The following is a 16,253-nucleotide window of genomic DNA, read 5'->3' on the forward strand; positions in this document are numbered from 1 at the left end:
AACAAAACACAGGGGGAAAGCTTCATGACATTAGATTTGGCGATGATTTCTCAGGATATGATCCCCAAAGCAGAAGCAACAAAGGTTGAAATAGGTAAATTGAGTTTCATCAAAATTTAAAACTTCTACACATCAAAGGAGAACAATCAACAAAGTGAAAAAAGCAACCTTTGAGACAAAGAAATTTGCAAATCAGGTAACTGCTAAGGGTCGATATCTAGAATACTCTACAAATTAACAACAATACAATAAAACCCAAATTATACAAATAAAACTGAGCAGAGGACTTGAATAGACTTTTCTCCAAAGAAGACATACAACCGGCCAAAAAGTATATGAAAAGATGTTTGATACTAATCATTAAGGAAATGCAAATAAAAATCTCATGAGGGGTGCCTTGGTGGCTCAGTGCGGTTAAAGCCTCTGCCTTCAGCTCAGGTCATGATCTCAGGGTTCTGAGATCAAGCCCTACATTGGGCTCTCTGCTCGGCGGTGAGCCTGCTTCCTCCTCTCTGCCTGCCTCTCTGCCTATCTGTGATCTCTGTCTGTCAAATAAATAAATAAAATCTTAAAAAAAGAAATAAAAAAAAATAAAAACCTCATGAAATATCACCTCACACTCACTAGAATGGCTTTTAATAAAAACAAACAAGAACCCAGAAAATAACCAAGTGTTGGTAAAGATGTACAGAAATTGGAACTTATAGGGGTGCCTGAGTGGCTCAGTGGGAAAGCCTCTGCCTTCAGCTCAGGTCATGATCCCAGGGGATCGAGCCCCGAATCGGGCTCTCTGATCAGCAGGGAGCCTGCTTCCCTTCCTCTGTCTCTGTCTGCCTCTTTGTCTACTTGTGATCTCTGTCTGTCAAATAAATAAATAAAATCTTAAAAAATATATTTAGAAAAAAAGTAATTGTAACTTGTATACTATTGATAGGAATTTAAATGATTTAGCCACCTATGGAAAATACTATGGTAGCTCCTCAAGAAATTAAAAATAGAATTGCTGTATGATGCAGCAATACCATTTCTGGATATGATATATATCCAAAAGAACTAAAGGCAGGGTCTTAAAAGAGATACTTGTATGCCTATGTTCATAGCATCATTAGTCACTATAGACAAAACATGGAAGCAAGCCAAGGAATGGTATGTCCATACAATATAATATTATTCAGCCTTAAAAGGGAAGAAAATATGGAACATGGCACTACATAGGACATTATGCTAACTAAAATAAGTCCATCATAAAAGACAAATATCATGTAATTCTACTATTTGAGGTATCTAGAGTAGTCAAATTCCTAGAAATAGAAAGTAGAATCATAGTTGCCAGGGGCTGGACGGTGAGAGAAATAAGTTGTTGAGTAGGAATAGTTTCAGGGTTTCAAGATGAAAAAGTTCTAATAATTGGTTGCACAACAATGTGTATATAGTTAACACTACTGAACTATGCATTTAAAAAGGGCTAAGATGGTGCATTTTATGCTGCGTGCATTTTATTACAACTTTTTTAATTAAAAAAAAAACCCCAGGTGCTTCTTAATGTAAATTTCCTTCTCTGTTCCTAGCTGAGTACTTTTCAGAAAAAAGTAGGTAAATTCAGTTGGGAAGTTCTGGAAAAACTATACAGAGGAGACCACTTTAACTATGTCACAAAGGACTAGATACACATTTTCAGAACAGAGAACCAGCAGTGTGTATAAAGTGTGTGAGGGACGAGTACATGCCTAAGGACCTGGGAGTCCAGGTGTGAGCTGAGTGGAGAGTGATTGCTGATGAGGCTAGAGAGAAGCAGAATTTTTCTGTCCTGGTAAAGAGCTTAGACTTTCACCTGGAGGTTCCAAGAGTCTTGCTACTCACAAAATTGATCAGAGTCATCAGAAGCATCATGTCTTAATGATTTGAGAACTGGCTACCTAGTACCTGAATTATCTAAGTCTTTTGTCATTTTCACGATGTTGTTTTCTTTTTTCATTTCACTGATAATCAACATCATAAATATCACAGGGATAAGGAATGTTAGAGATCAGTAAATCATGAAATGTTGACTTAGTGGATAGGATTAGGGGACATTGCACTGAGTATATTTGGGGTGTGAACTTTTCCTATTTTGTGTGGGTGACTTTGTGCCCAGGCAAGTTTGCAGGAACCCTGTATATACAAGAGGAATTCTCTAACTACTAGGGGAATAAGAAAGAGAATGGTGCAGAAACTTAAATCCTAATCCTACCACTTAACCTAGTATTGCCTGGGGTGAGTTTGCTATTCAAACATAATCTTAGCTGCAATTTGTAGATAAAGTTGAGATCCACAGAAACCCCCTTCTCATGGCAGAAGATTCTTGCACTGGGAAATTCCTATGGCCTCTGATGTTCAATTCCCATACAAGGTACTGGTGAGATCATCCTTAGAAAACATCTGAATTCAATCCTTTTTTTATGTACCCATTCAATGTCTCCTAAGGGTAGGGCACTGTTCTGGGAATTCAGACATGAAGACAGTCTAATCCCTGTCCTGAAGACCTCATGGTCTAAAAAAGGAAGACAGATAAACTAAGAAATGATGTTCTTACCCAACATCACCAACATTATGTAAGGTAGAGTTCTAGAACTACCCCATCCTCCATGAAGCCTTCTTGATTTCTTGATGGTAGCCTCTGGTGGTCTCTCTCTCTTATTAGCACTACGAGTAATTTATTCACTATGCCACTCATCTGGCCCCTGTGAAATGCTGCCCATTTACAGTTGTTGGAGTATATTCTTCAACCCACCACGTGGAGTGTACCTTGCTTCCCAACAAGGACTTTCTTATAGCAACTCATGAAGCTCACCTTTTCACATTCCCATGTGTTACTCTTACTGTACTTTTACTTGGAATAATCTTGCCTGCCCTCTCTTTCACCTCTTGGCAAACTCCTGTTCAGCTTTGTAGCCCAAGGTCAAAGTTTCTAGGCAATCACTTTCACCAATTTGTGCCCGCTTCATCCTCATCCTACTTCTATAGCATTTATTGCACTGTTTGAAATATATTCACTCCCATGTCTCTCTGTCCCCCACCGCTGGAAGGACTAGAAGTATGGTTTCTCATTTTATCAGGGATGCAGAATTTGGCAATGAATTTGTTAAGGTAAAGCAAACCGCTCTAACAGATAAACCCTAAAATTTCAGTGATCCAGCATATGTAAAGTACAACCAGATTTTCCCAACCCGTGACAGTGGGGTGGCCGTGTTTCCTGCAGTCATTCAGGGACCAATTTGACTGCAGTTCTGCTATCTTCATGCCTTCCAAGATCTTCCTGGTGTCCTTGTTAAGCCACCGGATGGGTGAAAAATCACTGGAGGAGGCCCACCTCCTCCATGACCACCTTGGATCAGAAGGGGCACACATGACCTCTATTCACATTCCTCTGGAGAGACCTGGGCATGTGGCACCTCCTGGATGTGAGGGAGGCTGTAAACTGTAGACTCTGACTATGCAGCCACTTCCCCGTGGTGATTCTACACTAAGCAAGAGGAGCAGGAATTTTTAAAGGACAGCTGATCATCTCTGCCAAGGATAGCAAAAATGGACTCTTTACACACATGCCCAACCTACTCAGAAGATGCTAGTGAACTTTCAACCCACAACATGAAGGGTGGTTTACCATTAAGAAAAAGAAAGTTGATGGGGAAAAATTCTCAGATTCCTAAAAGGAACTTGGCAGAGAAAGCCTGCAAACAGTATGAGACAATAAAAGATAATGCTATTTAATTTGGTCCTGTAATTATAGTTACTTCTTCCCAAAGAGCTGAGAATAAACATTCTAATTACTCTACAGGTTATATGGAGATTAATAAGCCTGACTCCTTCAAATCTCTCCCTGCAGAAACACATAGCTCATAAACACAAAAGATCAGGACTAGACCTGACCAATTATTAGACCTATCTCCCTGGGTGGAAGAAAGAAAGAATTGTAAGGTGAGTGTCTAATTCACTCCATGAATTGTAATAAGCATTTTATATAACTCATTTAAACTAATTCTCAGAACAAATCCTTGAGCATGATATTACTCAGGATATTCCTGTCTCCACTGTATATGAGGAAACTGAATTTCAGAGAAGTGAAGATAGTTTCTCAAAGTGGCACTGCTGAGATTTTAGTCTAGGACACCAAAGCTCACACCCTTTCCACTGTACCAAGTTTTCTACAGGGAAACCTCAAAGATGTATAGGAGGTTTCTCTTCTCAGAACTCTGCCCATGGAGGATCCCTTGGTTGTAAATACACACCCTTCATACTTAGTTGCCCAAATGGGCAGATTTTATCACCCCAGATGAGGCTTCTGAAGTACCCCAGCAGCTATGGTGAAGTTTCCCTGAGAGGCTTGACCTTCAAATGTCTCCTTCTAGCTGATCAGTCAGAGCCTTGTCTGTGACTTTGTGGATGGGCTTCACTGAGCTTTCACAGAAACAAGTGCCTGGAATTGGACTCCCTCATGCATTTATATTGGCCTCATCAGCAGGATGACTCCAGGAGATGAGGACCAACCATTTGTACACCCTGAGTACAGGCTCTAGGAGGGAAAGAGTTACCTTGAGCCAAACAGCAGGACACAGAGGCTGTCATGGTAGGGGAAGAAAGGAAATGCTTCTTCAGAGAGGGCATCTGCAATATGAGCTCAAGAGAAAATTCTCTGTATGAAGCCTGCTGTCCTCTAATGTAAGGGGGTCTCTGTCACCCAGGTCCACCTTTTCTCTTTCACAGTCTGCATCCCCCTGCATTCTTTTCTTCTTTAACTCCTCTCTTTCTAGGCACTTAGCAGAGAGGCTGCAGCCTCGTGTGGAATCCAGGGTGGGCAGCAGAATATGGTGATTAAGAGAATGCACAATGACAGTAGGAATCCCTGCATTCTAGCCCTGGTTCAATCACCTGAGACCTTGGGCAAATCGATTCATTTTTTCTAGGCTTTAGTTTCTTCATCTGTAGAACAGGGACAATGGCAATGCCTATCTCACAGAATCGTCATGAAAACAAACATGTAAAATACAGAGCTTCGTAACTGGCATAGAGTAATTATCAGATTTCTAGTAGAATTTTTAAAAGTCTGCCAATGAAAGGCAATGGATTTATAATTTCTAAATCCTACCTGGAACTCTCCAGCTACATCACATTAGGACAGTCACTTAGATTCTCTCAATCCTAACTACTTCATCTGGAAAAGAGGATGGTTGATGATTGATGATGATGATGGTACTGGTGATGTCGCTGCTTACCCTTGGACCTTTCAGAACTGAGGAGAGTTCAAGTGAGGTAATATTCATAAAATTCTTGGATCAAGGGTTAGGAATATCAGTCAAGGGGCTCGCTGTTTTGTTGAGGAAGAAAACCAGGAAAGAGATCTCACAATCTGTGAAGTGGTCTTACTATGGGGGCCAGAGATTGTAAGAACTAAAGAAACTCAGAGAGGAGAGATACATGGGGATGTAGGAAACGTAGGACGGGCCATGTCTTTATAAATGAGTGGGGGTTGGCACGGCAAGAGGTTAATGATGAAATGGGTGCAGACTATGTGTTTGGGGAGGAAAGCAAGTTGGTACAGGTGAGCAGGCTCCTCTGATTAAATCTTTGTCAGTTACAAAGACCATAATTTGACATAAATAGATGGGATGTCTCTATAGAAGGGAATTGGGGAATTGAGGAGGGGCAAAGGAAAGAGACAGATGTTTTATTTTTGACTTTTGTGATATGGGCACTAGGTGTCTTTGCCTACCCAGCCTCCATTTACCCGGATTTTCCTGTGGGAATTCCCCACCTCACACCTGATTTTAGGGATGGGAATTGAAGCCTGAAACCTGGGATTCATCTTTAACTACCTTCCTATCCAGACAGCTCTTAGGTACCATAGATTCTACTTCCTCAGCAACTATCTGATCTGCCCATTTCTTTCCATCTTCATCAACATCCTCCAATCCAAATCATTTATTCTCACCTCTCACCTAAATGCTAATGTAGACTCCTAACTGGAGTCCTTGCCTCCAATCCCACCCCCTCTGATTTATACTGTTTCCTGAAGCCAAAGTAGTTTTCCCTACAGTGCAGATGTTCCTATACCATTGAATACCTTTTAATGGCCTCTCATTACCCAGTGGATATACTCTAAACTGTTTACTGTGGTAGGTCCCTGTCTATCTGGCATAGAGCCTAGATCCAGGCTGCTTACATGCTGGCTTTGTGATCTTCTCTGGTCTTAAGCTTCCTCATCTGTAAAATGGCCATAATAATAGTGCATACTTCAAGAGGTTGCTGTGAGGATTAAATAAATTACTATACGCAAAGTGGTTAGAACAATGCCTAGAACATTGAAAAAAAATTTTTTAAATTAATTTTTGAGGAGAGGGTGGATAGAAGGAGACAATCTCAAGCAGACTCCCTGCTGAGTGCAGAGCCTGATGTAGGGCTGGATCTCACAACTCTGAGATTATGACCTGAGCTGAAATCATGAGTTGAATGCTTAACCAACCCAGCCACTCAAGTGCCTTTGAAAATAGTTGTTACTATCACCACTGCCACCGCACCCACCATCACCATCACCATCAATAACACCATCATCATCTTTGTATTTTAGAATCTTTCCCGCTCACCCTCTGCTATAGCTATGCTGAGATTTAATTCCTCCTAACATACTAACTCCCTTCAGGGTTTTACATGTTGATCCCTCTGCTAGGGTACTGACTCCTAGATCCACACACTATGATTCTTCACTTTTATCTTAAGTATCTCTTTCTCAGACCATCTCAGTCTCCCATTGTAACTCATATTCTCCCACTTTGTAATATTCGTCATACTGGTTATCACTTATTCAATATCTTTCTTCCCCACTGAATTATAAACTACTTGAGGGCAAGGACCAAGTCAATGTCACCTCTATTCTGTCTGCTTCACTCTCTACTCTACCAGCTCCAACATAAAAGGTGTTACCACGTCTCACACTGTTGTCTTTTCCTACACCCTCTCATTTTCAGATACTGCATCCCTCCTAGTGGAAATAAGCTTTCCACTTATTTATAGCACTATTTTATTTGACATTATTTTTAAAAGTAACCAGAAGATCACATTTTAATCTTACTAGCTAAATCATTTAAAATATTTATAAGGGCCATTTTCAGCCTTTGTTCTAAAAAGGAAGGGGAGAGGTGGGGAGCAGACTACAGAAGCTATGCATGAGTTAGAATTAGCAGAGCTAATGCTCTGAAGGACCATCAAAAGCTGCCACTCTGCCCGCTTGAAAGATGTTTCCCAAAATAAAAGACATGCCATCCACTGACACTTGCATAGTCTTGAAACCATGCATGTTCAGCCTCGTGCCAAAAGAGTTTGGGAGAAGAGGGAGAGCCTGCTCCTAGCTCTGTCGGCAGCCGCTTCTGAAGCTGCCATAGCAACAAGTATAGACTAAAAGCGATCCTTCCATATTAGGTGTGAACTGACTCCAGACAAGGAAAATAGCTTGCAGAGAAGAAGCCAACTTCTCTGGGAAACTCGTAGGAAGTAGTTTTCAGGTGACCCATCCCCCTGCCTTCTCCTTCCCAAACCATCCCGTGAATAATAGCATGGAAGAATTTTTTAAAAAATCAACAAACAAACAAAAACTTTCCATTCCTTCAGACACCCAGACATAAAACCTTGCTTGATTAAATTGCACTGGAGTCCTCCCCCAACCCCCAAATCCCAGCACTCTCCTTGCTTGTTCTCATTCTCAGCTGCCTCCGTAGCTCATCCATCTGTTAGTGCACATATGGGTAAAAGAGGCAAGCCAGGAAGCAGAGAGAAGAGGATTTGTATTTCATAAGCATGTTCTTAGCAGATGAGTAGAAAATGCCTTCTACCAAAACTGAGAAGAGGGTGGTGGGGCTGGGGCAGTATCTACTCGACTTGGATTGACCCTTCAAATGTAGAGGCTGCTCTGTCATTTGGGTTCCAGTGGCAGAAATTGCCTCCCTTTTCACTACATCTCCCTATCCTTACCATCCAACCACTTCCAATAAGTAGTTACCATCCAACCACTTCCATTTACCATCCACTCTCACCCAATAAGAAGACACTCTGTGTGGCACATTAAGTCCCAACCTTTTATATGTCCTTATCTGCCCTTCCCCGGTTCTCCTCTTCAGCCCAGAATCAGCTCAAATCTGAACTCTGACACATAGTGCCAGGGCAACCTTGAGCAAGCCCTTCATAGCTGAACATGGTTTTCCTCAGCTGTAAAACAGGGCTAATTACATTGTCAAACTTACATGTAAATTATGAGGATTAAATAAGATAATGCATGTAAACCTTTTAGTACAATCTGGCTCATAATAAGGGATCAGTAAATGTTAGTTTTTTCCACCCACGAACTTTATCTTCCAGCTCACCTTGGAGCTGTCCATAATATCTAGTCTTGAGAGATTTGTCCTCAGGGCAGGGACCATGTTACTTTATTCATCTTTGTCTCAGTGATTTGCCTATAGCCCTAGTTACCTAATACATAGTTTCTGGCACAGTGTAGGTGTTTAATACATGTTTGTTATTAAAATATACAAATTAATGGATGGGTGGATAGACAGTTGGGTAGATGGGTGAACGCATGAATAATAAAGGGGGGAAAATGCACCATTCTCTTGCCACATTGAATCAAAGACAATATAGTTCTCTGACTAGCCATCCAACGGAGACAGGTTGCCCAGGTGGATTCACAGACTTGCCTAGTCTTCAGGTCTTTTCTGACCAGAGGCTGCTGCATGGAGTTGGCTGAACATTTCCTTCTCTATCCATATGGGAACTGGGGAATTTGGCTAAAGTTCTGGTATTTTGTTTTGTTTTTCTTTCTTATCTTGACACTGAGGCTCCTTTTCTTTCTCTCCTTGAGTGCCAGCACAGATGCCAGCTGGCCCATTGGCTCAGTTAACCCCTTCCAACCTGCCCTTGGATGGCTATGCCAATGCTCCATATTGCTTGGCTTTGCTGTGAACCCACATGGCTCCCTGCCTCATGATATTTACACTGCTAACCTGCCTCTCTCTCAGTTCCCCTATCTTAGCTTCTTCCATTGCATAAAGCCACATCAGAAGAGATCTGGGACTAAGCATAAATCTGGAAAAAAGGCAATGCCTAAGACTCTCAGGTGTTTTCCCTTGTGCCCATGGCACAGCTAAGATCATGTTATGCATAAGGAAGATCATGTTATGCATAAGGAAGCATAAGGATGTTCAAAGGAATGAGGTATAGCTGGAAGATATGTAGTCAGAACCCAAACCCAGGACTTCTAGCCATGGAGTCTGTGCTCAATTCACCACACCAAAAATGTTCTCACTGTCCTTGCAGTGAGATGTATCCTTCTTTCTGTCCCATTTCTACATCCTACCCTAGGTTTACCTCTAAATCTATGAAGGGATAAACTGAGACTTAGAAGTAACAAGGGATCTATGCAACTATGAAGTCTCATTATTGGAAAAGAAACAGAAAGATAATGGAATGTATCTAGATGATGAAATACTGGTCAACCCCTCATAAACAAAAGTAGCAGAACTAGTCCCATTTCTGATGCCTTGAGGTCTAAGCTAACTCCACAGTACCCTCTTCTTACATTACAGTGCCATTCACTACATATACTGAAGTCACCTGTTCATACATCTGCCTCCCATTCTCTAAGACTTTCTTTATGACAACATTCCAGATATTTATTGCTGCATAACAAACCACTTCAAAATTTTCAGACTTAAAACAACTTTTTTTTTTATTATCTCTTCACAGTGCTGTGGTTAACTGAGCTCAGCCAGAAAGTTCTTCCCTAGGGTCTCTTGTATGGTTACTTCAGTGACTGAAGCCAGGGTCATCTAAAGACTCACTTGGGCTGGATGTTCAAGATGGCTCATTCGTATGGCTGGCAGCTGATGCTGGTCCCTGGTTGGGAACTCAGTGGGGGATGCCACCACAGCATCTATTCATGGGCCTGGAGCTTTTCTCAGCGTAGCAATTAGGTTCCAGGAGTAAGTGTTTCAAGAAGCCTAATCAGTAACTGTAAGGCTTCTTATGACCTAGCCTCAAGTTCCACTACATCACCAGCCACATCTTATTGGTCAAGAAATTCACTAAGGTCAGTCAAAATTTGAAGGACTAGTACAAAGTTCACTGCCTTCTTTTCTATACCCAGAAAGAGAGGGTGTTTTAATTGTCTCTATAATCTAAACATCTTTAATAACATCTATCATACACAAAGAATAAATATTTCTTGGCCACACTCAAACTGACAATTTGTATGAGATGTAAGAGATTGTGCCAGAAACAACTTCAATAGCCTCTACTTACTCCCTTGGAATCTCTCATTGTCTTTAACTCCAAATAACATAAATGCATCTAAAAAAATTCCCTCTTCCAGCTCATCTTTAGTTTCTGTCCAGATCTCTTTAGTAACAGGGAAGGTATCTGTACAATAGTATAAGATGAAGACTCTTTTAGTTTGACTGGTTATATATATGGGTTCTGGAGTCAAGACTGTCTAAAGATTCCTGTCTTTACCCCTTTCTAGCATGTATGTTTAGGCTAAACTTCTTATGTTTTCCTTCCTCATTCCATATTATAAGATAATAAAAGCATCTATATCTGGGATTGTTATGAAAAGTTCATCATTTAGTATAGTACCTGGTATATGAGTGCTTATTAAATATTAGTTTTTATTTCCAGGCTTTATCCCCCCTTTCTTGCAGCTGCATTGAACAAACATCTCCTTAGCTTCTGAAATCCACTTTTCCATAACTTTCTCTGTCCAATTACTGGTTTCTACTTTTTTTAAGTATCAGCTTTGTATTGTGCATGGATTTGCATAGAATTTTATACTCTCCAAAGTAGTCTCGCATCAGTTTAGTGTATCCCATTAGCATCTTTAATAAAGGTAACAGGATTGTTATAGTCATTCCCATGTCATAGATTATTGAACAGAAGCTAACTAATGTGAAATGTCCTGCTCAAGATCATCAACAAAGTAAATTATCAAAGAAGGAAGAGAATCTCAGTTTTGTGGCTTAGATTTTAATCATTTTCCCAATAACCACATTATCTCTTGTGATGTCTCAGAGCGTCAGATGGCACGTGACTTTAAATTCTGAAGGAAGTCATTAGAGTTTGGGCTTTCATGGACTTGATAGTAAAAGTGAATGTTTACTCCTACTGAATTACCAAAATGGATTTAAGCTTCTAGAACAATTTGAAAGGCAATTAATTTTCCTAAAGTAAGAGCAGCTGTTCTTGCTGTTGATATTAAATAGAAGTCTTGTGATGATTTAGAATTTGCTAAGGATACTTGGAAGCCAGATTATGATGACTTTGTTGCTAATTCATGGAGGCAGATGCCCTCTCCCCTCTGGATTTAATTCGTGGCTTATGTGAATTCTCTGGTTTGGAAAGAATCTATGCCAAAGGCAGTAAGACAAACCTTCTTTTTTTTTTTTTTTAATTTTATTTATTTGAGAGAGAGAGACAGTGAGAGAGAGCATGAGCGAGGAGAAGGTCAGAGGGAGAAGCAGACTCCCCATGGAGCTGGGAGCCTGATGTGGGACTCGATCCCGGGACTCCAGGATCACGCCCTGAGCCGGAGACAGTCATTTAACCAACTGCGCCACCCAGGCGTCCCAGTAAGACAAACCTTCTTGATATGAATCCAGCACACTCAAAGGATGACCTAAGGCACACTAAGTAGTCCCTACAAATGTGTGACATTGGCAAATGAAGGTATTCATAATGGTAGTCAATAAAAAAAAAGAAAAGACTTCCCAATAAGCTAGAGACAAGACAATATGGGAGGAGGGCACTGGACTAGGAATAAAAAAAGAACTCACATACTTCAAGTCCCAGTCATGTTCAGTTCAAAACGAAGGACATTGAACACTCACCTGGTGACATATATTGTGCTAGAGATAGGACACTTGGCCTCTTCTTTCAAAGAGCTACTAGTCTAGTAAGCCAGAGACATCAAGATGTTCATGATCATGTGGTAGGTGTCTTGATAGACAGATATGTAAAATGATATGCATAGAGTCATAAAAGCACCTGGAAGGGACAGCTAATCCACATTAGAGGAGGAACAGAGAAGGGCAGAGGAGACTTTGTAAAAGAGATGTTAGCTGATATGAATTGTGAACAAGTTTGGATGTTATAAAAGCAGAGAAGAACTTGAAATAGTAAAGTGGCATGGTGTAGTAAGGGGGGCATAAATTATTCTATATTACTAAAGCATGTGCCAGGCAGGAAGCAGCAGGAGATAAGAGTAGAGAAGAAGGCATGAGACAGGCAGTGTGCTAGGGACTTTATACACATTATATAATCTCTATGTCACAGTAGTTGTTTAAAAATTTTGGTGTTTCTCCATTTCACAGATGAGGAAAATGAGGGCCAAGAAGATTAAAGAATCTTCTTTGCTTGACTCTGAAAAAAGCTGTATTCTGATCTGACAAGAGAGGTATACCATCCTGAAGGAAATAACTTTTCATTTATGTGTCTCTTGTTCCTTTTCCTTGAAATAAAGGGAATTGGACAGGATACTTTCTCAGGCCACTGCCTGCTGCTGTTTGTTAGTATCCTATGTCAGACTCCTTAGCAGCCACTGCAGAGCTAGAACCACGTGCTTGTTTTCAGCACCATGGAGAGGTGCCGCATTGCTGAGAGCTGCAGACACAAGGGTCAGCCAGTGTAGAGGAAATCAGGAGATCCACAAATCTTCCTTTAAACAAGACATCAACAAAGACAGAAGGGCAAGGAGAATGAATATCAGGAGAGGAGAGAGGAAGAGAAATTGTCCATCACCAGTGTTTTCTCGAACAGCCGCTGAGTGATATGCTGAGTGAGACAAAGTGAACTAAATAAAGAGAATAAATTGCGGCAGCAACATGTCCTCGACATCATAATACGGATGCTGTAATCATACAAGGCTAATAGTCTGAGTCACTCCACAGCCATCGTGAGCAAAAAATTGATGGGACGTGCCTTGCAGCTGCTCACAAAAACCAATAAATTAAACCTGCTGACCATGGCCTGAAGACAGGGGGAGGCACAGCAAAATTATGTAACTGATGGTTTATTTCCTGAATCACACAGCTTTCTTTTCCCTTTCTTTTTCTTCCCTTTCTTTCTATGGCCTCATGTTTCTCCCTATCACAACCAAAACTTCCTCCCCAGAAAGGATCCATTATCTAATTTATACTAAGGTGTAAGTGTCCACTTAAATGTCAAGAGCTATCTCTCATACAGAAATCAGAAACTGAGAGATTGATTCACTGTACTTTAAGTTCCATGAGAACAGCATAGTTTTCATTCTTGTTCACAGTACATATAATGTTGTCTAATATGTGATAACATTAGTTATTGATTGAGTGTTTATTATGTGACAAATGCCTTTGTGTGTGTTCTTTTAATCTTCATAACAGCTGTATGTGATAAGTAGTTTTATTATCCCAATTTTCATATGAGGAACCTGGAACACAGAGATGTTATTAACTTCCCGGGATCACATAGCTAGGAAATGCAGGCCGCTGATGAAATGCCAAGAAATCTAAATCCAGAGCCCATGGTTTTAATCACTGTACTATAAGATGATGAGAGGAAAAGGTGAAGAGATGCACAGAGAAAACCAGAAAGAGATATAGAGATACATACAATAATGAGAGTCTAGTCAAAACTTCAAAATATTATTAAAGCTTATGAAGCCATACAATGAAGATTAAGAAAGAAAAATAATAACTCATCAATTCCATTCAACAAGAAGCACTGTGCTGAGAACTGAGGATACAGAAATAAAAAACAAACTGCCCTCAACATGTTCATAACTAGTGAGGGGCAAGGACAAGTAAAAAGGTAAAAGCATAAGATAATATAAATGGGTGTTTAGATAGAGGTTAGTTCTGATGCTATGGAAATTCAGAGAAAAGGCACTTCTCAGGATTAGGGAGCTGGAGTATTGCCTATGATATGAACTCTCTCCATAAATTCTAGGAAGCTAATGGGAGTACACGCACAGGTCAGGAGGTGGAGAAAACTCTCAAGTGTGGACCTGAAAAGATTAGTGGCCCATGTTGGAATATTGAAGGTCACATGGTTTGGTCCATCCCAATGCACTCGCTAATCTGTTTATTCAACAAATGCTCTGAGTACCTGATAGGTGTCAGGCCTCATGCTTGGTACTAGGGATGCCAAAAGGAACAAGAAGTCATGTTTTCTGCCTTCATTGAGATCACATTCCAAAATCTACACTTGAGAATGGTGAAAATGAGGCCTGGAGAGGTAGAGTGCCCTCCATTAAATTGAATAATGAAGTGACAGGAAAGCATAGACTTAAAGCCAAGGCTCCAGTCCATTGCTGCCTCCCAGGAAATGCTCATTGAGTGAGTGAGTAATGAAAGTATTGTATTGAGGGTATATTATAAAACTCCTTGGTAGGCAGAGGAAAAAAAAAGTCGTTTAGTTTGGCAGTTCAGCTGAAATCATGGCTTAAGTCTGACTGAACTCCATGGATACCATCAGGATATCGGCTGCTAACCAGAGGAGCCTGGAATGCTGAGTCTAAAATATTAATCTTTAACATCAGTTTTCTTGATCCAGATTTTCAGCAACTCCTTCTATTCCAATGAATTTGTACATTTTGTTTCCATTGTTTTTTTGTTTGTTTGTTTGTTTCTGCAAATCTGTAGTCAAACCAAGGAAAATCAAAATCAAAAATATAACTTACTGAGAGAGCCTCAGAAAGCCCCAGGAGAGATGGTAGCAGTCATAAGAGGAGCAAATAAACCAGCAGAGTATAAATAAACCCTGCACAGCAATGGGCGGGCTGATTCACATCATTCCTCCCCAGCCCCCCGACTCTCCCCTGGAAAACCGGAGGAGACCCTACTACTGGCAGGATAATTTTTTGATGACCCAGCTGCTAGCTGCATGTCCTCGCTCTCCAGAATTCAGCATCTTCCAGAACCCAGTATTTGAGTCTGATACCAAGAAGAGGAATTTAGAGCTGCCACATAGGCCAATAGGTAGAAGCCATAAGTTTCATTCTTCTTGTTAATCTGCCTTATTTTCTCCCAAGGGGTCAATGTTAGAAAGGCCCAAAATAAAACATTTCAGGAAAGCCCCACAATGAAGTAATCAATGGATATTTTGAAAACATTTGTTCAGGAGAATACCTTAGGGCAGGACTGGCCCTTTAGCTGGCCACTCAGAGAGACCTCCTTGAGCTCATCGCTATTTGAGCCCTGATAGTACATCTCAGTGACATTGGAGCCCTTGCCCATAGGTCCTTGGGCCCTTTATAACTGATGGATTATTTCCTGAATCATTCAGCTTTCCTTCTTTCTCTTTCTCAATGGCTGAGTCCTTTAATGTTTTCTATCTCACCAGACGCTAGCCTCTAGGTCTAAACCCAGTAGACTCCAAGCAGCTGATAGCCTCCTAATTTACCCAAGATCTACCAATAGATAAATGATATCATACTAGAGAGATGAGATGGAATTTCATCAGATAAGTCTTAACCATCTTTGACTATGGATAAACTTCCCAGCTGCCTGAGGCAATTTAAATGTCTGGAAAAATAACCCATCTATATAAATCCTATAAAAATTAATTCTCAAAATATCCATTCATAGAATTTTAAGCAGTAACTGGCTGAAGAGAAATTTTGATTCAATCCTTGACACTGTAGATCCACCCAGCTCAATTCAATTTGAGCAAAGAAATATTTATTAAGCACTGACTGTGTGTCAGTTGCTGTACTTGGTCTCAAGCACACAGAAGTGAAGGAAACACAGGTTCATCTTGAAGGAGTTTATCATCTAGTTAAGATGTCAGAGAAAACATAAATCCAATTCCAGGAAGGAAATTACCATAACCATAATATAGACTGCAATGAGAGCTTAGAAGAGAGAGGTTAATTACAACTAGGACAAAGCAGGGAAGTCTTCCAGAAAGCAGGTTAGCTATGACAAACAGGATTTGGTAGCCACACATAAGGAGAACACATTGTAGGTAGAGGACACAACAAAAGCAAAGGCTGACATGATGGATGTGCATTGCTTTACGGAGTGAAATGTCATACTTTGCCCAGAACACTGTGTGTGTGTGCACGCACACATGTGTGCATATGCATGCACATGTGTAACGAATGATGATGAGAAAGATGTAAGGCTAAGTGAGGACACACGTTGGATCTCCTACTCATTAGTGAAGCACTTTATAGCACTGGATGCTCAGAGATCGTGCTC

The sequence above is a fragment of the Neovison vison genome, chromosome 2 (assembly GCF_020171115.1).
Source record: "Neovison vison isolate M4711 chromosome 2, ASM_NN_V1, whole genome shotgun sequence".
Classification (NCBI taxonomy): domain Eukaryota; kingdom Metazoa; phylum Chordata; class Mammalia; order Carnivora; family Mustelidae; genus Neogale; species Neogale vison.